Here is a 26,918-nt window from a genome sequence, read left to right as displayed (position 1 = left end):
TTTTGTGCGATAAAAGCCCTCTCCCAGATCTCTCTCACGTTCACAAAAGGTCTCTTCTCTTCTTTCTTACATGGAAGGTGGTTTGGATCAAATCTAAAAGGAATAAGTTTGGATTTTGAATTCTATGAGATAGAGTTTTAGAAATCCAAAACTCTTTCAATTTTGCACCGAATTTATCCAAATTTTTTTTGAAATTTTCATGGATTTTAGGGTTTACATTGTATACCCTTTTCTGGTGATCCATGCACGAAAATATGGAGGAGGTTCTCAAGAGTTGGGCGTCCCTTAACTTGCCATGTTTGGATAAGCCTTGACTAGGTGTTTGACCTAGACAAGGACTCTATCATATCTCTCTATATAAGATGAGTTTCTTTGTGAAATTTTAGGAGGAGATAGATATTTGAGAGATCTTTCTTCCATCCAAAAATTAGAGAGAAATACCTTTGGGTCGTGGAGATATAAAAGACGCAAGTTTGGGTGTCTAGAGAGAAAAACATGAAGAAGAAGAGGGTCTTCTTCTAGGGTTTTTATTTTCATATCTTTCCTCCTTCCATCTTGAGTTTCCTGAGAGCGTCTCAGATTTGAAACTCCTCCTTCTACTTTCTATCTTTGGAAGAGTCCAAATCAAGAAGAAGGAGGCACCTGATCAACCATCAAAGAAGGATCAGCACAGTACTAGCATACTGTGCTGATTTCCTGAAGCAGGACTTCTGATCGAGATTCGTGGGCTCGTGTGGACGACTCCTAGAGGTCGGACGCATGTGCGGCTTGCAACATCATCCTCAAGCTCAGATCAACAAGGTTAGAACATCTAACTTGCAAGGTAATAGATCTGATCTATTGTTTAATACATACATTAGATGTAGCTAGTATAGAAACATGTTGATATGATCAACATGTAGTTCATACTATATTTATATATATTTTAATTTTTGATTTAATGCTATGTAATAATCATGTAATAGGATCTTAGATCTAGAGATTTTTTGATTTTAAAAAATAAATTTTGATTTATTTTAGTCTTCCGCTGTATGATCTTGAAAAAGTTTCAAGATCTAACCCTGAAACCCTAGATCTGGTTCCTACAATTGGTATCAGAGCCCAAATTCTTTATTACATGATTATTTATACATGCTTAGATTATTTTTTAGATTAGATCTAATTTATAATCTGATTATTAAATCTGAAATTAAAATTTTAGATCAATCACAAACTGCAAGGTTGTCCTGCTGTAAGGTTTACCCCTTACAGTGCAAAGGTTGTCCTAGTTTGTGTAGATCTATCTTTAATCATAAATTTGTTAGATATGATCTAGATTAAATTTATGATTTATTAGATTTAAAAGATATTTAAATCTGAAATAAAATCTCTTTGTTAATAATTTTTATGCAAAGAAATTATTTAAAGTTGAAATTGTTTCAATTACATGAACCTGTTTAGATTAGATCTAAAGTAGTTTCATGTTTATTTCACTTGCATCTTGATTATGAATCAAACATGCAATATGATTGGTAGAATCAAATTATAAAATTATTTTACAAATATGAAAATTATTTTTTTTGAAAAGCCAAACCCAACCCTCAGCCCGAAACTTAATTAAGAATTAAGAAGTTGTTTGATTAGGTTCTAAGATTGTGAATTGAAGAACCTAAGACACAAATCATAACACATTGGGTTAATGGGTTAGTGGGAATTAGGTCCATTAATTGGGTTAGACCTATGGTTAGATTAAAGATGGACTTAATTAGAGAATTGACTAAATCTAATCAATTGTTGTCTTAGATTAGGTCAAGGATTCTCTAGATCAATTACAATAGTTGTAGTTGGTCAAGTCCATGTCTTTAACGAGAACCAAATGGACTTGATTCTTGGCTAAGCGGTCTAGCACGAACTGTTAGGTTGATCTAATCGAAACTAATTAAACCAGTTGGTGTCTAAGGTAAACCAGACCGGTGGTTTTTAATTGGGAGCCTGCTTACCTGGCCATTTCTGATGGTGTCTAAGGCAAGCTTTGGCAGACCCTCCCACTGATCGAACTTACCTGGCCTCTTGGTGAAATTATGTTTTGATCGGATCACTTGACTATTCGAGCTGACCCATGTCAGCTAGGTAAATCAGTGTGACTGATTTAGGTGCTCCTAGACCAGCCCTGGTCTCCCTTAAGCTGACTTGGTGAAGCTAGTGGGAGGATCATGATAAGCTGGTTCATCTGACTTCATCCTCTATATTATTTAAATCTTCTAAAATTATTAGGTCCTTAAAATGATAAAGTTATGGAGATAACTGAGTTATAGCCTCCCATTAAGGTGTTTGATAATGAGTCCATTAACTCAATAATCATTGCAGACCCAAAGGCCTGGTGCTTGTTGACTAATGGAATTATCACTCATCATATGACGACTTGGAAGTGTCTCTCTAATGGTGGTTAGGTGAGCCAACCAAAGTTGGGCTTAATCATTCGTTGGTTAGATACACCAAGTATGATCATGTTAATGGTTGGACCTAACCGGATCCTTACAGTGGAGGCCAAAGCCTACTGATTAGGTTTCTGGGGCAAAATTAAAATTACTAGAAATTATTTAGAAAAATAATTGGTTATGAACCTACCCTTAGATGTACATGGGTTGGCCAACCAAAGTTGGGCTTGTGTGCAGTCTAAGTGGATTCTAGTACCCGCTAAGAAATTAGGGTAATTCCTCGAGTTGGAGGTAGAGGTTACCAATTCGAATAAAATAGTGAGAGAAACCTTTTGATTAAAGTCCAAATCTTTAAGTTTAATGAATCAATTACTAATTAGGTTATGGTTCTCCTTTGTGCAAATATGGCCACTTTCCTATCGCTCCGATCATTGTTGGACAATGATAAGTTGGTGGGACTCAACTTCGGTAGCTGGTACCGAAAGTTGAAGATAGTCCTGGAGCATGAACGGATCCTATATGTGATAATGGATCCTGCACCTGAGGAGTCAGATGCCAATGCACGTGGAACAGTCAGAGACACTTACCAGAAGTGGCTCAGTGATCGGACCACGGTGCGCTGTATCATGCTGGCTGCAATGAGCGACGAGTTCAGTCGCAGATTCGAGATGGCTCAGCCAAAGGACATGCTTCAAGTATTGGAGGACGCCTTTGGCACACCCGATGACGTAGAGAGGCACAAGACTAGTTATGCCATCTTCAACGCCAAAATGCGGGATGGTGTCTCAGTCACTGATCATGTATTGTACATGATCGAGCTGATGGAACGATTGAGCCAGCTCGACTTTCCCTTGCATGAGCAGCTTGGGAAAGATGCAATACTGAACTCGTTGCCCAAGTCTTATCTCTCATTTCTCACTCATTATAGAATGACAAAGCCTGAAGAGAACTACCACGGGTTACTGGGGTTGCTTCAGAACTTTGAGAAGGATCACCAACTCCTCAAGGAGTCGGTGAACTCAGTGGGAGGTTCATCTTCTGGTTCTCAACCTTTTGAGAAAGGGAAGAAGAACAAGAAGAAGAAAGTAAAGAAGGTGCAAGTTCAGGCTAGGACATCAGTGCAGAGCCAGACCAAAAAGGTCAAGCCTGATAAGAGTCTATTCTACTGGCAAGCACCCTAGATTAGATAGTGTGTCAGATATCTACTTATGGCACTGTAGGCTAGGTCATATAAACAAAAACAGAATAAACAGATTGACTCAAGAGGGAATCCTCGAAGTTAGTGATTGTGAATCACTTCCAACTTGTGAGTCCTGTCTTCTTGGTAAAATGACCAAGTCACCTTTTACTGGAAAAGGTGAGAGAGCTACTGAGCTCTTGAGCCTAGTACATACTGATGTATGTGGGCCCATGAGCACCAGTGCTAGAGGTGGATATTTTTACTTCATAACTTTCACGGATGACCTATCCCGATATGGATATGTCTATCTGATGAAACATAAGTCGGATTCATTTGAAATGTTCAAACGATTCTGAAGTGAAGTAGAAAAATAAACTGGGAAGAGTATTAAAACTCTTCGATCTGATCAAGGAGGAGAATACATTTCTAGTGAGTTTCTCACATATCTAGGAGAGAATGAGATTCTCTCCCAATGGACTCCTTCAGGAACACCACAGCATAATGGTGTGTCTGAAAGGAGGAATCGGACTCTGTTAGACATGGTCCGATCCATGATGGGTTTTTGCTAGCTTACTGATATCCTTCTGGGGATATGCACTCGAATCGGCCTGTTATCTATTAAATAGGATTCCAAGTAAGTCTGTAATTAAGACTCCATATGAGATATGGACAGGACGTAAGCTGGTACTTTCACATCTTAGGGTCTGGGGGTGCCTGGCCTATGTCAAATGATTAGTCACAGACAAACTTGGACCTAGGTCTGACAAATGCTCATTCATAGGGTATCCTAAAGAGACAAAAGGATATTTTTTCTACCATGCTAATGAACAAAAGGTGTTCGTCAGTCTTAAGGCAATCTTTTTAGAAAAGAAGTTCCTTGGTGAAGGAACCGTTGCCTCTAAGGTTGAACTTGATGAAGTTCAACAGGTAGAAAGACCGACACCAATAGCTGAACCTGAGTCGGATATGATTAGATCACATCCAGAGCCCAATATACCTGCACCATTAAGGCGATCCGGTAGAGTACCGCATCAGTCGGACAGATACTACGGTTTCTTGGTCCAGGACGGTGATCCCATCGAACTTGATGAGAATAATGAGGATCTGATCACCTATATGGATGCTATGCAGAGACCTGATTCTGAGAAATGGCTTGAAGCCATGAAATCTGAAATGGAATCCATGAAGGTCAACGATGTATGGACATTGGTTGACCCACCTGAAGGGGTTAAACCCATTGGGTGTAAATGGGTCTTCAAAAGGAAGAGGGGCGCAGAAGGAAAGGTGGAGACCTATAAAGCCCGTCTGGTTGCGAAGGGGTATCGTCAACGTTATGGTATTGACTATGACGAGACATTTTTCCTTGTGACAATGCTCAAATCTATTCGGATAATGCTTGCAATAGCTGCCCATCTGGATTATGAGATCTGGCAGATGGATGTAAAGACAACTTTCCTGAATGGAGAGCTGACTGAAGAGGTGTATATGATACAACCTAAAGGGTTTACATCCACAGATGAGTCCAAGGTGTGCAAGCTTCAGAGTCTATTTATGGACTGAAGCAAGCTTCTCGGAGTTGGAACATGCGTTTTGATAAGGTGATCAAAATGTATGGCTTCATTAAGAATGGAGAAGAGTCCTGCATCTATAAATGGGCAAATGGTCCAGTTGTGGTATTCCTTATCTTGTACGTGGATGACATTCTCTTAATCGGGAATGACATCCCCGTACTACAGGGAATAAAAGTTTGGTTGTCATCACAGTTCTCCATGAAGGACTTGGGTGAAGCATCCTACATCCTAGGGATGAAGATCTATAGGGATAGATCTAAAAGGATGCTTGGGTTATCCCAGTCCATGTACATAGATACTGTGCTGAAGAGGTTCAGCATGGAGAATTCCAAGAAGGGCTATCTATCGATAGGCCAAGAAATTTCTCTCTCTAAGAAGGATTGTCCGACAACTCCTGAAGAGAGAGAGCGTATGAGTAGAGTCCCATATGCTTCAGCCGTGGGATCTATCATGTACGCCATGACATGTACAAGACCAGATGTGGCATACTCACTAGGAGTAGTGAGTAGATACCAATCTGATCCTGGAGAAAACTACTGGAAAGTGGTTAAAGCCATCCTTAAGTATTTGAGAAATACTAAGGACCAATGGTTGGTTTATGGTGAGTCAAATCTGAAACTTGTGGGGTTCACAGACTCCAGCTTTCAATCTGACCATGATGACAGCAGGAGCGTGTCGGGTTATATCTTTACTCTGAATGGTGGAGCCATCTGCTGGAAGAGTTCCAAGTAGCATACTGTGGCAGACTCTGTTTGTGAAGCGGAGTATATCGCAGCATCAGATGCCGCGAAGGAAGCTGTGTGGCTGAGAAAATTCATCAACGAGCTCGGAGTAGCACCCTCCCTCGATGGTCCGATCCTGCTCTATTGCAACAGCACTGGTGCCATAGCTCAGGCGAAGGAACCCAAAGCACATTAGCGGACGAAGCACATCTTGCGCCGCTTCTACCTGATCTGAGAGATCGTGGATCGAGGTGACGTCGACCTTCAGAAGATCGATGGAAAAGAGAACCTAGCCGACCCCTTCACTAAAGTCCTGGCAATAAAGGAGTTCGACAACCACAAGTCGAAGATGGGTATTAGATACTGTGCCGAGTGGCTTTAGGACAAGTGGGAGTTGTTGGGAAATGTGTCCCAAAAAGCCAATCGTCAAGCTGTTGACGGTTGAGCAACCAAGTATTGTAATTGATTTGTTAATAAATAAAATATATTTGATATTTTCATCATAAGCTTTCATCTTCTAATGAACTCCGTTGTTATGATGAAGTCCTTAGGACTATTTAGGTTCGATAAAGAGAGGATTTATCGATTAGTCCTTAAAACTGTTCACGACCAAATGATAAGCTGTTAATAAGGACGACAGCTTCTATCGAGCATAGGTCGCTGTAGGCCATATGGGTTGGTTGTCCTCTTAACCAAGGAGTGTGGAGACACTGGTATGGCATACAGGTGAGATATAAGGGTACATCGTCATTGAACATGACCAACTCCAGAGCATTCTGCTGTCGAGAATGTCTCTGATGGGATATAGGTATAAGTGTCCCTTAGACTTGAGATCGCCTCAGTGACTTGCAAGCAACTCACTGTGCTTTGGTACTGGACTAACTGAATTTCTAATTCAGAGATGGAAGGCTTCTGGGCACAGTTAAGTACTTGCGAAGTCAGAGTGTGATCGAGATGGGATTGACCACTCCAAGAGTTGGAGAAGAATGAGTCGCTGTATTTCAATTTAGCAAAATCTTGGCCAGGGTAATCCATCAGATGAATTTGATATTTTGAAATACAATGTGGACAACCTGATCAGAGTTGACAGTTGAGCTCTGGGGTGTCCTATGATCATTTTGGTCAAGGGGATGAATTATATGAAAACTATATCCGCATGGGTTCTAAGGATGTTGTTCTACACATTCGACCTATCCGGTCGTCGGGTATCATTGCTAGATGGTCACTTCGATTGGTATAGAAATTTATTCCTATGCTACCGGCTTAGGTTCGGACCTATGAGGTCACACACATTAGAGTTTATGATCCGATCGGATGGTTGATCAACGATTAAGAATCGTTCTAGGGTTAGATGATCAATACGATTGATATTTAACCCAGTGCAAGTGTTGCAGGAGGATCGATTAGCAATTCGATTGCTAATTGGCTTAATTTGATTAAGCCAATGGGCTGAGATTAAGTCTAATTAAATATAATTTAATTAGATTTAGTTTGGGCTTGATTGGATCAAGTCCAATTGGTTTATTGGATAAGCCAAGTGCAAGGAAAGACTAGTCCTAGTTCAACTAGGACTTGGGTCAATCTAATTTCTAATTTGATTAGAAAATTAAATCAGATTTAAATCTAATTTAATCTGATTAAATTAGGTTCTTAATTAGGTTAAAATCTATTTTAATTAGGTTGATCTAATTTTGATTTGATTTGGTTTGGGAAACCAAATTAAAACAAGTCATGAGACAGAATCCTAGTAGGACTAGGATTCCACCTTGCGCCACATAAGCCTTCTCCACGCCCTCTCTCTTATTCAACGCCAATCTCCACTTATTTTGTGTGACAAAAGCCCTCTCCCAGATCTCTCTCACGTTCACAAAAGGTCTCTTCTCTTCTTTCTTACATGGAAGGTGGTTTGGATCAAATCTAAAAGGAATAAGTTTGGATTTTAAATTCTATGAGATAGAGTTTTAGAAATCCAAAACTCTTTCAATTTTGCACCGAATTTATCCAATTTTTTTTTGAAATTTTCATGGCTTTTAGGGTTTATATTGTACACCTTTTTCTGGTGATCCATGCATAAAAATATGGAGGAGGTGCTCAAGAGTTGGGCGTTCCTTAACTTGCCATGTTTGGATAAGCCTTGACTAGGTGTTTGACCTAGACAAGGACTCTATCATATCTCTCTATATAAGATGAGTTTCTTCATGAAATTTTAGAAGGAGATAGATATTTGAGAGACCTTTCTGTCATCCAAAAATCAGAGAGAAATACCTTTAGGTCGGGGATATATAAAAGATGCAAGTTTGGGTGTCTAGAGAGAAAAACGTGAAGAAGAAGAAGAGGGTCTTCTTCTAGGGTTTTTATTTTCATATCTTTCCTCCTTCCATCTTGAGTTTTCTGAGAGCGTCTCAGATCTGAAACTCCTCCTTCTACTTTTCATCTTTGGAAGAGTCCAAATCAAGAAGAAGGAGGTACCTGATCAACCATCAAAGAAGGATCAGCGCAGTACTAGCATACTGTGCTGATTTCCTGAAGCAGGACTTCTGATCGAGATTCGTGGGCTCGTGTGGATGACTCCTAGAGGCCGGACGTGTGTGCGGCTTGAAACATCATCCTCAAGCCCAGATCAACAAGGTTAGAATGTCTAACTTGCAAGGTAATAGATCTGATCTATTGTTTAATACATACATTAGATGTAGCTAGTATAGAAACATGTTGATATGATCAGCATGTAGTTCATACTATATTTATATATATTTTAATTTCTGATTTAATGCTATGTAATAATCATGTAATAAGATCTTAGATCTAGATATTTTTTGATTTTAGAAAATAAATTTTGATTTATTTTAGTCTTCCGCTGTATGATCTTGAAAAAGTTTCAAGATCTGACCCTGAAACCCTAAATCTGGTTCCTACAGCCTTGGCATCCTTCTTTGCTAGGAGATGTCTAATGGCTGAGTGATCGGTGTAAACAATGATGTGGGTCCCAACCAAATAAGATCTAAATTTCTCTAAAGCAAAGACAACGGCAAGGAACTCCTTCTCAGTTGTGGTGTAGTTAAGCTGCGCATCATTTAAGGTTTTACTTGCATAATATATCACTCTAGACAGCTTATTTATCCGTTGACCTAAGATTGCGCCCACAACATGATCGGACGCATCACACATTAATTCAAATGGTTCAGACCAGACAGGAGGATGAATGATTGGAGCTGATACAAGTGCATTTTTTAGAAATTCAAAGGATTCCAAGCACTCATGAGTAAATTCAAATTTTGTATCCTTTGCCAAAAGATTAGTCAATGGACGTGCTACTTTGCTAAAGTTGGCAATAAACCTTCTATAGAATCCAGCATGACCTAAAAATGAACGTATTTCTTTCACAGATTTAGGTGGTGGAAGACTTGCAATTAGATCTATTTTGGCCTTGTCCACTTCAATCCCCTTTTTAGAAATGACATGGCCAAGAACTATTCCCTGTTTGACCATAAACTGATATTTTTCCCAGTTGAGAACTAGGTGCTTCTCCTTACATCGTTCTAGAACTAATTGCAGGTGATTCAGACACTCGGAGAAGGTTAGGCCAAAAATAGAAAAGTCATCCATAAAAATTTCTAGAAATTATTCTATCATATCTGAAAACATGCTGATCATGCATCTCTGGAAGGCTGCCGGGCATTACATAGTCCAAAGGGCATTCGTCTATAGGCAAAAGTACCAAATGGACAGGTGAATGTAGTCTTTTCTTGATCTTCAGCGGCTATGGAGATCTGGTTGTAACCGGAGTATCCATCAAGAAAATAGTAAAACTCTTGTCCGGCTAGTCTTTCCAACATTTGATCAATAAATGGCAAAGAAAAGTGATCTTTCCTTGTCGCAGCATTCAACTTTCTATAGTCTATACAGATCCTCCATCCCGTTTGGGTCCTAGTTGGGATAAGTTCGTTTGCATCATTTTGGACCACTGTTACCCCAGATTTCTTGGGTACTACTTGAACTGGACTTACCCAAGAGCTATCAGAAATAGGATAAATTATTCCACTATCTAGGAGTTTCAGAATCTCCTTTTTAACTACATCCTTCATAACTGGATTAAGCCTTCTTTGGGCTTCTCTTGTTGGTTTAGCCTCTTCCTCTAAGTATATTCTATGTTGAACTATAGAAGGGCTTAATCCTTTGATATCTGCTATGGTCCAACCTATTGCCTCTTGAATTGCTTTTAGAACTGACAATAACTCCTCCTCTTGCTTGGGATCTAGGTCTAATGCAATAATTACAGGCAAAGTTTCTTTGGGTCCTAGATATGCATACTTGAGATGTTCTGGGAGGGGCTTCAGTTCTAAAATGGGTGCTTCCTCTATCGATGGTTTAGGTGATGAGTTCACCATCTCAATGATTGGTTCAGTAGGAAGTATCGATTCCTGATTAATCTGATTTTCTTTAAGTATTTCATTGACATCCTCAGACTCATGGATTAACCAGGGGTTAGACTCTAGGTCGACTTCATCATCACTAATGTCAATGGATTCATAAATACCATCTTGGACTACATTGACATCAGCATGAGAAGAGGATTCCTGTTCTAAGTTAAAAATATTAAGCTCAATGGTCATATTCCCAAAGGATAACTTCATTAGACCATTTTGATAATTGATTTCAGCATTGGCCGTAGCTAAGAATGGTCTTCCTAAAATGACAGGTATATGTCCTTTAGGATTCGCAACTGGCTCAGTCTCTAAAACAATAAAATCTACAGAAAAAATAAAATTTTCAACCTTTATCAGAACATCCTCGACCATTCCCTTAGGGATCCTGAGAGATCTATCGGCTAACTGTAATGTGATCCCAGTAGGTTGAAGTTTTTCTAATCCTAGTTGTTCATACACCAAATATGGAAGGATATTCACACTAGCTCCTAGATCTAGCAAGGCCTTTTTTATATTGGTTTCTCCAATAACACAAGAAATTGTTGGAGCTCCAGGGTCCTTATATTTAATTGGCACATGGCTAGATAGGTATGAACTGACACTTGTAGCCAAAAATGCTTTCTTTGGTACATTAGTGGTCTTTTTCCTAGTGCAGAGATCTTTTAAAAATTTGGCATAAGTTGAAACCTGATGGATTATATCTAAAAGAGGAATATTAACTTGGACTTGTTTAAATACCTCTAAAATTTTGTCTAAATGTTCAGATTTATTGGATTTCAGTCTGTTTGGAAAAGGAGCTCTAGGACTTTTAAGTACTAGACTAGGTGAATTTTCAGTTTCTGGTGCTTGAGGTTGAAAGATAGTAGTTTTAGAAGGTGACTCGGTAGATGAGTCATCTATATCATCAAGTGCAACTACCTTATTGTCTATTTGTTTTTCTGATCTTAAGGTATGAATGGCATTTACACCATTAACTTGGTTTCCTTGTTGGGGTCGTGGACCATTTTGGTTCCTAGGATTTGGCTCATGTTGGCTAGGTAACCTACCATGTTCTCGTTCACTAATGGTCGAAGCCAGCTGACTTACTTGCATTTCCAGACGGGCTATAGCTTGGGTTTTATTATTTATGAGTTGACCCGTGGTTTGCATAAAGCTGGTATGTGTTTTCATCATGGCTTCTAGGCTTTTCTCTAAAGAGGTAATTTTCTTGTCATTATCATGGAAGCCTGGCGGGTTGTTCATCACTGGGTTGGACCTTAGATTTTGCTGATTGAAATTTGGATTACCTACATTAGGATTCTGGGACCATGAGAAATTCGGGTGATTCCTCCAACCTGGGTTATATGTGGGTGCATAAGGATTGTTCAATGGTCCTTGATAGGTGGCATTCACCTGTGCACACTCATTCGAGTAGGAACATTCTTCTAAGACATGGTCTGATGCATTGCACCCTTTACACATGGGTGCAGATATTTGATTTACATTGGCTGGTCTCTGTAATTCTAAGGCTTTCAATCTACGTGTTAAGGTTGCAATCTTGGCCTCTGATGCTAGGGTTGGTTGAATTTGATGCATTCCTCCTCTTGAAGGTGTAGCTTTATCAGGTTCCCTAGTTGTTTCCCACTGTAAATTTTTCTCGGCTAGGTCTTCTAAGAATTGCCAAGCTTCAGTAGTTTCTTTGTCCATAAATTGGCCTTGGCACATAGACTCTAGCATGGTTCTTGAGTTTGATCTAACCCCTCATAGATGATCTGGCATAGTCTCCAAGTTTCTATTCCATGGAGTGGGCATTGGGTCAAAAGATTCTTGAAACGATCAAAGTACTTCCAAAATGATTCACCAGCTAGTTGGTAAAATTGATTTATTTCATTCCTAATCCTAGCTGTTTTATGATGGGGAAAATACTTTTTTTAAAATGTTCTCACAAAGCCCTCCCAGGTAGTGACAGAATAGTTTGGCAGACTATAAAGCCACTTCTTAGCATTGTCCTTAAGGGCAAAGTTGATTAATCTAAGTTTGACCTCATCCTCTGTTAATTGCAGTTTCATGGTTGCACATACCTCCTCAAATTCTCTAATAAATATATAAGCATCCTCTAATCCTGTGAATTTTGGAAGCATATTTATGATTTGAGGTTTGATTTCAAAATTGTTAGCTGTGGGTTGTGGCAACCTGATACAAGATGGTTGGATGGAGCCAACTGGATAACACAAATCCTTAAGGGTCATGGGTTGGATTGGTTCAGCCATTGGAACAACAGGAATTGACTCAATTCTAACTAGACGACCCGACACTCTTCTCCACACACGAGGTGTACGGTTCTCGATGTTTATACAATTTTTTTTTTTTCAAACAAGTGAAACAATAAATTAAACTCAATCTATCCTAGGGTTAACCTAAATCTAGACAGCTCCTAACTTGTTCCAAGATGACCCTTCAAGCCTTCCAAGTGGAGATTGATCAACTAGTTAGCCAGGTAAGTATAAGAGGTGGGAGGTTCACTCATCGTTGCCTTTCTAGACACCAAACGAGTTGGCCAGGCCAGCAACTGAACCAATTTAGCAAACCACCCTCAGGGACTTGCCTAGACACCAACTAATCAAACAACTCAAACTTGGTAGAACTCTTAGGGTTCCTTGTCCTATTGAGCTCGAATTCCTTAAGATTGACGTCTAATTGATTTTAAGATTAAAGGTCTAGGTAATGCAATATGATGGAGATGGTTTTTGGGCTAAGGAAGGGTAATGAAATCCCCACCTTATCTTGTTAATGGGTTGATGCCCTTAGATTAATTATAAAAATGCAAATGCAAATAAACAAGATGACCAAGAATGTAAAAGATTTTAATTTAGAATTTTTTTTTTTAAATTTTGATATTTTACTTCACGATTATGAAATGTCTTTTGTTTTATTTTATTTTATTTTATTTTTTTTGTGATTAAGTAAATTCAAATGATTAGGTCTAAAGGAAAAGTAATTAACTAAAAATAATAAAAGAGAAATTAGAAGCGTACCTGAGTTTTCCAGCAATCACCAACTAAATATAGAAACCTAAAGGAAAAAGAAAGAGAGTTATAAAGCACGAAGAACAAATATTTGAAAACAATTTAAAATGCCAAATCCCCGGCAACGGCGCCAAAAACTTGATGTGCAAATCTTAAAATTTGTAAATAAAATCACAAGCGCACGGTGTGCAGAGTAGCACGACCAGCGAGTACGGGTCGATCCCACAGAGACTTGGTTTAAAAATGATTTTCAAATCTATGCTCAAGCGAGCTTTAACAAAAATCGAAAGTCGAAAGTTGTTTGCTAAAGACAATAAGACTAAGGATCTAGGGTTTTTGAATCCACTAGATCTAGATTAGGGAATTCTACCTAGAATTTTTCTTATTGATCCTAACGACTACTCTTCTTGTCTTTCTCAAGCATAGATTATGAAGGAACTAAGGCCCAACGATAACCCATCAAGATTCTTTACAGGGGAGTAGTAACTAGGATCCCTTAGGATTTTCTCCTCCTATGCACTGAATCAAGCATGAACTATGAAGGGACTCTGACCCAACTGTAGTTCATCAAAAATTCTTGGCAAAAGAGAAAGAAAAAGAAACCCTAAGAAAAAGAAAGAACCCTATGTAAAATCCCTACTCATGATCTAGCTTCATCGCAAACCCTAGAAGGGATGCTTAGCTAGACATGATCTAAATCTACTTGCAAAATTTAAATGCAGAAAAATAAACTACCCTAATTTCATAAATTAAACTATCCTAATTGCATAAATTTAAACTGCATAATTTAAACTAACCTAATTGTATAAAATTAAATTGCATAAATTAAACTATCCTAATTGCAAGAAAAATAAATTGCATAATGTAAAGAGATGAAATTGCATAAAAATAAGATTTTATATATATAAAAAAAATTTATTACAAAAATTTCAAAGCTCGAGGCTTGAGAAGAGAGCTAAAAACCCCACTATCTAGGGTTACAAGCTTGATCGGAAGGAAGAATACATAAAACAAGGACCTTTGGGGGCTTTTTATAGGCATTTGGGGGTTATAAGGTTTTCAAAACTTTAGATGTGGGACTAAGAGGTTTTAGAGGGTTGTTAGGGGGGTTTATGGTGCGCCGATGGATCCATGGTCCATGCGCCTGTTGCTGTGGATCAGGCGGCTAACCAGATCACCAAATCAGTTGATTTTTTATCAATTTTGATCTGATTTGACTCGGGTTTGATCCAATTGAGTCTTCTTTCTTCATTCTTCAATTTTTGGATCAATTTAACTCCGTTTTGCTTAAAATTTGCGCCGTTGGAATCCTCTTTCCTTGTTCTTTCTATTGATGATCTCTTCTTCTGCAAAATATAATAACAAGTATCAATTTTTTAATAAAGTTAGATAATTTAGATATTAATTGATACTTTTTATGTCAATTTGTGACATAAATCATGTAGCTTGAGGAAGAGGCAAATGAAGATAATGGAATGTGATTTGCTGTGGACATTGAATTTTATATTGTTTGGTGTGATGAATTATTGAAGTGGTGATATTTAAAACTTTAAATTTATACTTTATTAATATTTGGATGAAATTTTTGAATTTTAAATGTTTGAATTGATGATGTTTCAATTAAGGATATATAGATTTATTAGCATATATTATTTATTGATTTTTTTATCAGATTATATTTTTTTTAGATTTTAGTGGGCTGGTCCAGTCCAGCCACGACCCTTAAAGGGTTGAGTTGGGTCAGCTATATGTTGTTCTATTTTTTAGATGGGCCTAGCCCGGCCCAGCCATTAAATTTTAGGCCCTTATAGGCTGGGCCGACCTATTTTGACACCTCTAATAAAAAGTGAACTACGATAATGTTGTATCATCCCTATTTTGCAGGTATAACTTATAACATGTGAGGACACTCAAAATATCAAATTAGTTCTTCCGTCCTATTGCTCTTTTAAGGCATTGCTAGCCCCAAGGGGATTTTTGATATGAGATGATCCATATATGTTGCCCAAGAATAGCTACCCAAGGGGGTGGTGAATTGGATATTTTAAAAATTTAAATGATATTTGTGTAAATAAGTATTTAATGAGATAAGTAAACCATATGTAATAAGTAAAAATGATAATTAAATAAGCACATAATCACAAACTCAAAGTTTTATAGTGGTTTGGCACTAAATTCGGCACTTACGTCCACTCCTCAAGTAAATCACTTGGGTATTCAACTATAATTCACTATAATAATTACAGTCTAATTATTTTTTTTGGACTCACAATTCAATCCAGTTAGTTTTATCCTAGGCTCACCAATCACAACCGTATAATGATTGTTTTATACGGGCTAACAATTAAATTACATATAATGTCCAACTCTAGATTTGGACCAATTCAAAATTTTCACCTCAAGAAACTTGAAAATAAATACAATAACAATAAAATTTAAAAGAGAAAAAAATGCTTTATAAAGCTTGGAGAAGAAGTTGGAGTTGCTTTGCTTGTTGACTTGGCTTCTCTTTGAATGCTTGAGACATATAAATATAGATCTTCAATGATGCTTCTTTGACTTCTCTTAGCTTGACTATGGTGGAAGAATAACAAAAGATCAGTAGGACACTCTTTCTTTTGACTTTTCAGCTCAAAAATAGAAAAGATCTTCACTAAGGTTCCAAAAAATATTTTTCTATGCTCCAAAGGTTTTCTTATATAATACTGATGTTTTCCATTACTTAAAATCATCTGGAGATCCTCTGAAAAGTGTTTGATCTATTAGAGATACGAAAATAGTCATTGTAGGATACATGGGACAAAAAGGTGCTTTTTTCGAAAACTATCCGTTATAGGTCGCTGGGTCGGCTCAGTTTTCTTTGAGTCAGCTCAATTCTTTATTGGGTTGGCTCAGTCTTAAACTGGGTCGGCTAAATTTCAACAGACTGAAAATCAGACTTTCTGTCTTTCGATGTGTTCTCAGACTTGGTCGGCAATTTTCTACTTGAGTCAGCTATGTTGCTTACTGGGTCGGTTCAGTTGAAAAATAGATCGGCTCAGTCTTCTGGATCCTAAAATTCTATTTTTTGTGCTTTTTGTTTTCTGTGTCTTCTCATACTGGGTTGGCTCAATTTCTGACTGGGTCGGCTTATTCTACATGCCAATCGTGCCAAGAGTTGTTTACCAGCTTCTCTTCTTCAATTTTCTTTCTAGGCTAGATTTATCTTGTTTACTTGATTTTATTCCTCATCAAAATTCTTCTAAGGTGTATCTAGTCTAGAGAGCTTTCACAAATGATTTGATTGGTAGTTCTCCATTTTGATTTGCCAGAAAACACTTAAGGTAAATAAGCAAATTAAATTCAAAGCTACACATCCTCAAGCCATGTTAGTAATCTAACAATTTATACTCAAACGCTTTTGTTATCATCAAAATCAATCTCGGGATCAACTCCAAGATCAAAGATGATGTTAGTGGATATGATGAGATCATCATGTTTGGTTGCATCATGGTGATCCTATGTGATAGTGATTTTAAATCATCATAATTCCTTAAATCACCATCCAATATGATGATAGAAAACCTCCTCTTGAGGAGAGGTATCCAACATCACTCCATTATGATAATCTTATATTAAAATATGTTAACTAAAATATCCTTCCTAGAAGAAGAAACCTATCTTTTTTTGCCGTGATATTTTTTCGTGTGTATATGCGATATTCTTTATGGGCGCTAGGGTGGATAGTTGGGCATATCTCTATGGAAGAGAAGATAGTTGAGGCATTATCTTCATGGAAGAAAAGAAAATCCTTTCTTTTCTCGCCGTGATAATTAGAAAGAAAAAAAATCTATCATATATTTTTTTAAATTTTTTCTACTCCAATTTTCAATCTCAACTTCCAAAGCTTTGTTGAGAGGATGACTCGAAGCGGTGATTTCGTTTTCTCAACCCAATCACGATAATCTGAGATTTTTTTTTTCTTTCGTCTCTTATCTATCATTTTTTTCTTTTCTATCTGAGATATGTTAGGAGTATTTTTGATATTATATGGTCGATGATTTTGAATTCCAAACAAATTATTTATACATATCTGAAGATCTTTAATCATTGTACTATGGCCAACCAAATATAGTGATCTTAGATCACTAAGAATCAGATCACCCCAAAATTAGATTACCATGGTGATTTCAGTTGGATCACTAAATGCACCGTAAAAATGGTGGTATCTAAAAATATAATTTAGTGATTCATTGTGTTCTAATCTAGTGCAAGATAAAGTCCACCAAACACAGCTCGTTACATATAAGAATATAGCCTTAGGATATCGTAGAATATCCTAATTTATATGCCGGGGGATTGGATTTTGCAATAACATCATAATGTATATGAAAACCAATGGCTGATGTCATCATTTTCCACCAAAAAGGAAAAAGAAAATTAAAAAAGAAGGATATCCTAATTTAATGTACAGGGGATTGAATTTTGCAACGTCATCTCAAGTTTCTTGTTTAATCTCCTCTTCAAAACCATATATATATATATATATATATATATATATATATATATATATATATATATATATATATATATATATATATGGCATAATTGGAAGCTCCAAATTACGATTCTACAAAGCCATCTATGATCCTGAATCAGAATGGGTCAGAGCTGTTAAAAGACAGCGTCCTGCCTTGAAGGAAATGGTTGAGCATTGAATTCATACTTGATAATGATAGAGAGATTCTCTTTTGGGTGGACAGTGGCTGGAACGCCATCCTCTCTGAGAAATTTTTTGTGCACCCAGTGTAAAACACGTGCATTACTCGTGATGATTGACTCATATACGAGATCGAGATACGATATGTGAAAAATAATTTTTTTTTAATTTTATATATAAACTAATCATTATAGATGATGCATACCATTCTACACCTTCCGTGGTGCATAAAGAATTTCACCATCCTCTCTATTCTAATTTCTACAACAAATAAGAAGGCATCAATTGCTGACTGCTGGAATGGGGCAAGAAGAAACCGATGTATTCAACCGAATCTCCCGCTCGCATGAGAAGCCGTGAGGGATCTTAAAGTCTGTCTCGGATGCCTGTCCTCATCCGACCTATAATTAGCAGAGATGAGGTACGGTGGGGGTGGACTACTGCAACCAAAATATATCCAGTAAATTTCTTCAAATGGAATCTTGAATCTTGTTGGCGGGTGGCACCAGCATTAAAGGCTATAACAACCCGGAAAAGCACAAAATTTTTTTACAGGTAGCCAGTGACCGAAAACAAAGTTCAACGGCCAGATCAAATTAATTCAATTTGGTTCTACCAAAAAAAAAAAAAAAAAAATCAATTTGGAGGTGGTTGACTCGGCACGAGGAACTACTCACTGGAATTCAAGAATGACTGTAAGATATTGCTATGGATTGACTGGAGATGAAGCCGAATGTTAGTTAGAGAGTTGCGCAAGGCTTGGGACTGTTTCATAACGGTAATATCTTCGGCACATCTATTTCATTTGCTCATGGAGGAATCTGTGCCCTTCCAAACACTCCATGGCCTTTGATTATCCTATAAGTCCATGCAAAGATTGAATGAATTGCAACTCCTTGTAATCTGAAAGCTGTTTCCTGTTTTACCACATTTCTTTAAAAAAAAAAGGTCCTCATGTCTTCTTCCCAACCATTTTTTTTTTATGATAAATAAAACTATAAAAATGATGGCTTTCAACAACTGACTCAAACGTCTACAAAACCGAAATGACCGAAGTCTCGGTTACGCGCAAGTGTACAAAACATTTGTTCAGAAAGCCATTCAAACTGGCACCAACCATTATCGGATAAGCAGCATAAGCTACACCAGCTGGGGTCGACCCAACTTGGACAACTCATGCACATGGGAGTATTTATCCCTTGGACCCACCGACGGACATATTTGATTCACATTTCATAAACAACATAATGAGACGCCTCCTAATCCAATCATTTCTTCTTGTTGACAGTAAAATTTAATGCAAACCTTACGCTTGTTATTATTTCATTGTACTTTTGCCATGATTTCATATGCCACTCCTGCGGTAAAAAGGTGAACTCGAAATGTTCATGGAATGCCCCTACCCACCTAAGCTAGGTCTTTCGAGTAGAACAACATCAATCACTGGCATGATTTGTCGAACCGTTCCCAACAACATCCTCTCCATTCAGGAACCCATGCAGGCCAGCCTGAAAAACTCTGAGCGAGCAAAACCGTTATTCCGCTCGGTTCAGAATTGTTCTGATCGATGTATATAGGATACTGTTTTTCTCTGTCTGCTTCAAAAATTATAAAAAATAAATTTTATGTGAAAATTCGTATATTTTACCGCAAGCTTATATTCATAACAAAAATTTAAAATTCTTACCATATTTAGAAGGTATTAGAAAGAAAATTGTCCTAATGATAATAAGAGATGCTTATTATAAATTGGATGGCGATGGTTGAAGAGAGATACGGAGGTGCAACTATAAATCTAAGAGAATAACAATAACTAAATCTTTGAATGTCATGCCCATCTAAATATCTGAATACTGTAGTCTATCTAATTTATACTACTACACTTGCCAGTTCAAGCTTTTACCATTATGAGTTGAAGTTGAAAGTAACGGGAGTATGATAATAGAGTTAAAAAAATTAAGAAAAGAATAACAAAAATCAAAAACAATAGTTCAAGAAGAAAGCAACTATTGAAAGAAAAATGCAGGTGATGAAATTTAAACTAGTAATGATATATATATTTGCATCCCAAGTTATAAATCTATATTTAACATGATAATTACATCCACTAAATGATCATATGATATCTCAGGGTTGATATAAAACAAAATAGTATTACACATCCTTAAAATCATAATCTAAAGATCCATAAATATTAAAATAATTTTAAAAATTAAAAAAAAGGAAATGGTAAGCTAGTATTGAACCAGTAAGTATCTTCATATATATTAAGTTGTGGTATGATTTGGCTCCATAATATATCATAACAGTACCTAATTGGTACGGGCTCAAATACCTACATTGCAAACCTTGATTGCTTGTTTACTGAAAAAGAGATCCAATGATGGAATATTTGTAGGTTACCCACATGAATGAGGATGCATGCAAAAATTACGGCATATGGAACCAACAACTTGATGATGTAGCTAAAAATATACAAGAGAACATATAATGATGATGAGTAGTCGTAGGATGATTGAGAAACAATCATATTTCCCTGTAGATAAATTAACTTTTGCAAGATAATTGGTCATAGCTCCATTTTGGTACCCCTCCCCACTACATTTCTCAATACATAAATATACAAAGAAATAAACAAAATAGCCCACAGAGAAATTACAGTAAGATCGGGCTTTCGTCACATGAAAATAGTTGGTAAATAACATGCACATATAGTTTCTCACTTAAAAAGTAGTTGGCCTACTTGGTTGCATCACTCTCATGCGCATTACCATGGCTTCATAAATAATACTCATATATAAAATTATATATGTATATCAAATCATGGGACCTCGCAGCATTTATTTATCAATTTTCTTAACTATACTCTCTAGCATGGTTATGAATGGAAGAATTTTGTTATTCTCCCTGCCTAATGCAACAATGTGTTTATCATAACCTTCTATAACAACTGGGTGAAATGGATTGGAGAATTTGTCATGGTATTATATTCTTCATTTAGAAGGTAAGTATCATATATTAAACAATCTCATTTATTTTAGTTAAAATCTATACACTACCATCTTTATCCAATTATTTGTGGTTAAACAATTTTTTTCTTAAAAGATAAGTTAAGCTTTAATATTTTTTCACTAAGAATTAATCAGCGATGTTTCTCTTTCTGCATGTAAGACTTTTGATAAGATTATTGTATCTTTTGGAGTTGTCGTGACTAGTATAGCCGATTATGGTTTTAGTTGATTCTCATTATTGTTCATCGGCCAGGCCGAAACTCAAAAAGTTTTATATCATCATTTGAGCAGTGAGAGCAATGATATCGTGCATGCTTATCTTCTCCCAGTTAAGAAAGCGACAAAACATTTTGAAGCAATTGATCTTTGGGATCTCCATTTATTCCTTTCTTCTCCATTAATGTACTTAGTAGAACCAGACCAGAAAAAGCAAGGCAGGGCCGAGACCAGTGGAGCGATGATTTACAAGGCTCATTTGAGATTTTACAGCCTACACGGGTAGACAAGCTCTTGATCTGCTCTCATAAAATGGTCTGGTGAGAGGGGACCGTTGGTACCATCCTATGTGTCTTCTTGTAATTAAAATCATGGCCATTAATGCTGTTTCTGCCACTACACAATTTCTATGGACAGGTTCACTTCTTTCCATGCAGGAGCTTGGTGGGCTTGTCTTCCCCTTTATCCCTGTGGTACACCCGAGGGTGCTCAAAGGTGTGGAACCCCTTCATCGTTCCTTGTTGGAAGGCATGCAGATCGCAAGCATCTTTGATTGGAAAAAAAGAGCCTTTTGAATCCACTTTCTTTTTTTGCTTTGCGACAAAACATGCATGTTTCTTTCTTTTTTAACTATATTTTGTTCCATTTTCATATGTATATATATGTATATAGTCCCAGTTTCAAATGTTAATCAATGCCCAACGAGGTCTTCGACATATGTTTTGGTTGGATTTCTAGCCATTTGAAAGTGGCAGCAGGGTCAACCTTGGTTCGTAGTAAGTGCGGATCCTTACCATCATCCATTAATCCCTGTCGTTCAAACTAAAATCTCAGCCTTGCCTGCCTGCCTGCCTGCCTTCCTTCCCGTCGATAACAAACAAAAACGACAGCAACCATCATGATTACTTGGTTAAAAAGCTCCGGACCTGAGAGTCTGAATGACCTCTCGTACAGGAGGTGAAGAAAAGAGAGACGGCTGGACCAATCTTAGTGGTTGGTGAAAATACGTTGGTCTTAATGAGGCAAGCATGGAGTTAGTGTCCTTTTAGCTAGGCATCCGCATAAAAAAATCTTGCCGTTATTAAATGCTCTCAGCATATCTGGATTATCGTTCTTCTCACCTCTTCAGATAAAATATTTCCACATCTACGTGGGCGTCAGAAAATTGACGACTGTACATGAAAAAAGGTAAAACGTTAAATAAAAGCTAATGAGCCGACCTAGCGCTCGGTTTCTTTCCCTTCTATGTCTCATAGCATTTTAGACGAATTTACAATGACATAGTGCTACCTAGAGAAGCCACACGGTTATCAGCAATGTTCTGAAAACTAAGAATTAGGTGTCTTGTTATGTTAATGCGTTGGTCCTCATTTCTCAACTGACTACATATAGATATAGTTGAACAGGTACACGTACGGCAGCCACTGAATTAACTGACGCAATCTAAGGGCCTCTGGTCGATCCTGCACATATTTGGTTGAGTTCAAGTCATCGTTGGCCACTTAGCTCAATGAAGATAAACTATTGCCAGTTGATCGGCATACAAGACCGGTGCCAACTGTTACATAGGTTATCCAACACCTTTTAGATCTTGTACAATTCCAACTATTGACAGCCATATTTTCCCCTTCATGTTTCACAGGATCATTCATCCACTGTAGCTTTATGCCCAGATCCAGTTATTTCAAGTACTTTCCTTTCAACAAGGGATCGACCAAATTATTTGAACATCAGTTAAGCCGGTGCTATCTAACGTCCTCGTCTTCATCTGCAACTGCTTACCATGAGAAAAGATTTCCCTGCATATGCCTACCACGTGCCTTCGGTCTATATGCAAAATGAATCAGCCGTTAGAAAATATGATAGCTCAAACTCTATAAAGGGAATCTTTTTTGCAACCTCAGTGCTCTCTAACACAAATAATGGCACCCCTTAGTTCTCCCCTAAAGCGCTAGCTATCTGCTCGAAAAATATAAATAATCACATAGATGCTCCCTATCAAATTAATGATCCATTACCAGCTCCACGTACCCCACCTACGTATTCACCTGATTTAGCTGCATATCCTCGAATGCCCCTCTGACTTGGGAGGTACAGAGTATAGACCCAGCGCTCAGAACTATATCTTTGATTACATATAAAAGGATGCCACTGAATCAAATAATACATTCATGATGTACATGTATAATGAAAATAAATGAGTTGATTTTGCCTTCCTTATAACTCTGCAGTAATATTATCATGATGCATCGAAATAAATATTAGGGCATATATGGATACTTGCATGACAATCAAGAATAAATATGTTTACCTCTATATATATATATATATATATATATATATATATATATATATATATATATAGGGAGCATATCAAGTGAGAGGAGTGATTTAATGTGAGAAGTGAGAGAACATAATAATAACTCTTAGATCTACATCAACGGTTCAGACGAGTGCCGCACACTTATGCGTGTATTAAAAAAATTTTAAAAAAAGAAGAAATAGATAAATCTTAAGGATATTTGGATATATGATTTGGACAACCGCGGCACTCATATGAACTATTAATGTGGATCAAAGGATTATTATTTTATCCTCTTATCTTTCATACTAAGCCACTCCTCTCATTGTATTATATATATAACTCTATTGTGCATCAATTTTGCATCAAACTGATCTGCTAACAATGAATTAGCCCTTCATTTTATTCAATAATATGTGCCAAATTAAATTGCACTTAGAATACGACCAGAATTGATTCATATGATTCAGAGTATAAATAGTTAGATGATCGATGATAACAATGCTGCTTTTATTATAACAATGCTGTGGACACCATACAGCTAGTAGAATTAGACATGTGATCAAGCCTACTCTACCGATATCCTATGCTGAACAAGAGCCGTATGCACCCATGTGGGTGTCAAAATGTGGTCACCTACAAAGCTTTTGAAGACACTAATTGCTTAGTTTGGAGATCATCCTTACCAGTGTCTCACTTCAAAACATGCATGCATGTGCTTGCAAACTTGCCCACATGAGACACATCCCGTAGATATCCTTCAAGTGGGAGAATCGCTGCGGCATGCCTACGTCTTCACGAATGCTGCACATACACGTACGCATGCCCTGGGATGCATGTGGTCTATTTATAGGATCTCCATTAATTTTATTTTAAGCTCCTCTAAAAGTATCGCCCACTTAATTAATTACCTCTAGAGGTTGTCCCTTTCATAAAGAAACAACTGAAGCTGTCCTAGCACTTAATTTCTTAGTTAGCAAACAATTTCTATTGTATGTCATACATGTTATGCCAATGCTTCATCAAATTAATCTCTTTCTAATTAATTAATGTAGTGATACTAATTATATCAAGTATCTCAGAGGAGAGAATGGATCATGTGCGATAACTGTTGGGTAAAGTCTAACATCCTGACAAAGAAGACTAGCAAGCCTTATAATTATATATCATTGTAAGGTATGGAATATTTTAAGATGAAAGAAATGGACAGCTTATGTGCTTCTGTTTTGTATTTGTCTGTGTAATAGGTTTAGAATCTATTCTCCATCCCAGCTCTTGAAAGCATTGCTTCCACTGAGATATCTTAAATCTTTCCCGGCTCCTTAACGACAGAGGGGAGTGACTCTTTGTGGGCCAACATTCTATGTGCTTTCTTTTTTCGAAGTCTGGAGATGCAGTGAGTGGGCTTCGTGGGAGAGGAACAAAATAAAGGGGAGGAGATAAAGGGATTGCTATGGAAGTGGCGAGCATAATTGCCAGGGTCCTATAAAAAGAACTTGAGAAAAAGGCCCCCACATTGGTGCCCCCAAACAAATAGAATACTTTCAAATTTTATTTATATTATTATATTAACTTGTCATTATGAGCTCAGCTTACGTCTGTAATCTAAATTTTCAGCCAATTCTGCACCATGTATTGCACATATCAACAAAAGAACAGGAGAACCAAATCCAGAAGAAAGAGTCAAATCAAAGAAAGAGGGGAGAGAGCGGCATGATCGATTGGGGCTGGATCCACCAACAGAGGCCAGAAAAATTTCCTTCTTTTTATGTATAAAACAAGTTTATTAAAAAAAAAAAAAGACCAACTATTATCACTATAAATATTAAATAAATAAATAAATAGATTTGAAATTAAATTTTTAATTTTTTTTATGAGTCAGACATTTAACATTGGTTTTAAACTTAAAATGAGAAATGGTAAACTATTTTAGAGGCACGGTTGTTTTCAAAAACTAATATTTTGCTTCTAATTTTTGATTTGAAATATTCAGTGTCAATTATTAAGATCTATTTTTATATTTGTTTCATACATGGATATTTTGTTTGACTTCTATTTTTATTGAAGATCAGATCAATAATGATTAATCTTATCAACTTAGCAATGGACGGTCTGAAATAACCATCGCATCAGCCCATGATATTAAGTAGCCATTACACTCTGAATTATTATTTGATTGTTACCGTACAAAATAAGGTGCCCAAAATTGTCATGTATTATCTGTTGCAACTCATTTGAATCACGTATTAACTATGGAGTATGATTGCTATACATGCGATCGTTATGAAAATGATTGTTGCTCATCGTGAAAATAGTCACCGATCTCTCTCGGTAAATAGAGAGGCAAGTGACTCTCGGTTAAATCTGAAAAATCTCTAAAGTGTTCTTATTCTTTTATTTTTATTTTTTTCATTATTTTTAGATTTTCATATGATAACATCGGATGGTCCCTACTCAAAAAAATTCTAGCAAGAGAATTTCTTTATAGATCCAACTTTTAATTCAGCAGTCTTGACCGATAGCTTCGTCGAAACCAGTATAGTTTGACTCATCTGACCCCAGCCTGATCTCGGGAATCTGCGGTAATAGTTCTCATTTGGATTGCCATTCTTATTTTGGACTTTGAAGTCCCAACCTGGAAGCTGATCATAAAGCGTACAGATCTAAAAGATAAACCAGCTACAACATAGAAGCAAGAATAGGATGGCTAGACTACATCAAAGATTTGCTGAGTAGTTAAATAAAAAAATCAATTTATTTTAATCAACTGCTTAATTTGTTTATGGATTGAGTAGAATGCGATAAGGTTTGCTGGCTTTGATAGGATCGGTATTATATCTTTCCCGCAAACGAAGGATTAAGACAATGGTCATGTAACCGAAATAAGCAACTAAACACCACGTTTGCCTCCAAAGAGGCATGGAAGGAGTCCGTTGAATTTAGAGAACCAGGATATGAATAAATGGGAGGCATTACATTAAATACTATCGCGAGCTACAGACAAAGGAAGTGTACCCCCACCATAAATTCCACTTGCTTCTAAAAAGAGCTAGAACAAAAAAATTAACAATAAAAGTACCTCCAGGCTCCAGTTCATGTATACACATCAACATACCCACATAACCGACACAGAGAAGAACGATAAGGTGACCGAGATACCTAAATCAGACCTACAAATTCTGAAACTTAGAACAAGCAAGGAGAGCCGTTTATATCAGAGATAAAATGTGAACCAGCCTTGGTTTGTTAATAAGAGCCACCCAACCACCTTAACTGACAAAGAATATCTGGGGAACGGAGAAAGGAAGTCCAAGTAAATTACTAGGGGGGAACTCAGAAGGCCAGAACCAAGACTAAGCTCGCTTCCGTGG

General features: G+C 37.1%; 1 non-coding gene across 1 annotated transcript; it reads left to right on the top strand.

Moving 5' to 3' along the window:
• Window positions 1-12,087: 12,087 nt before the first annotated feature.
• On the top strand, window positions 12,088-12,194 carry LOC140853530 (small nucleolar RNA R71). Its single transcript, XR_012136600.1, has one exon. It is a non-coding gene; the product is annotated as a small nucleolar RNA R71 (small nucleolar RNA).
• Window positions 12,195-26,918: the final 14,724 nt, after the last annotated feature.

The sequence above is a fragment of the Elaeis guineensis genome, chromosome 13 (assembly GCF_000442705.2).
Source record: "Elaeis guineensis isolate ETL-2024a chromosome 13, EG11, whole genome shotgun sequence".
NCBI lineage: Eukaryota > Viridiplantae > Streptophyta > Magnoliopsida > Arecales > Arecaceae > Elaeis > Elaeis guineensis.
This window is presented reverse-complemented; position numbering and strand designations above follow the sequence as displayed.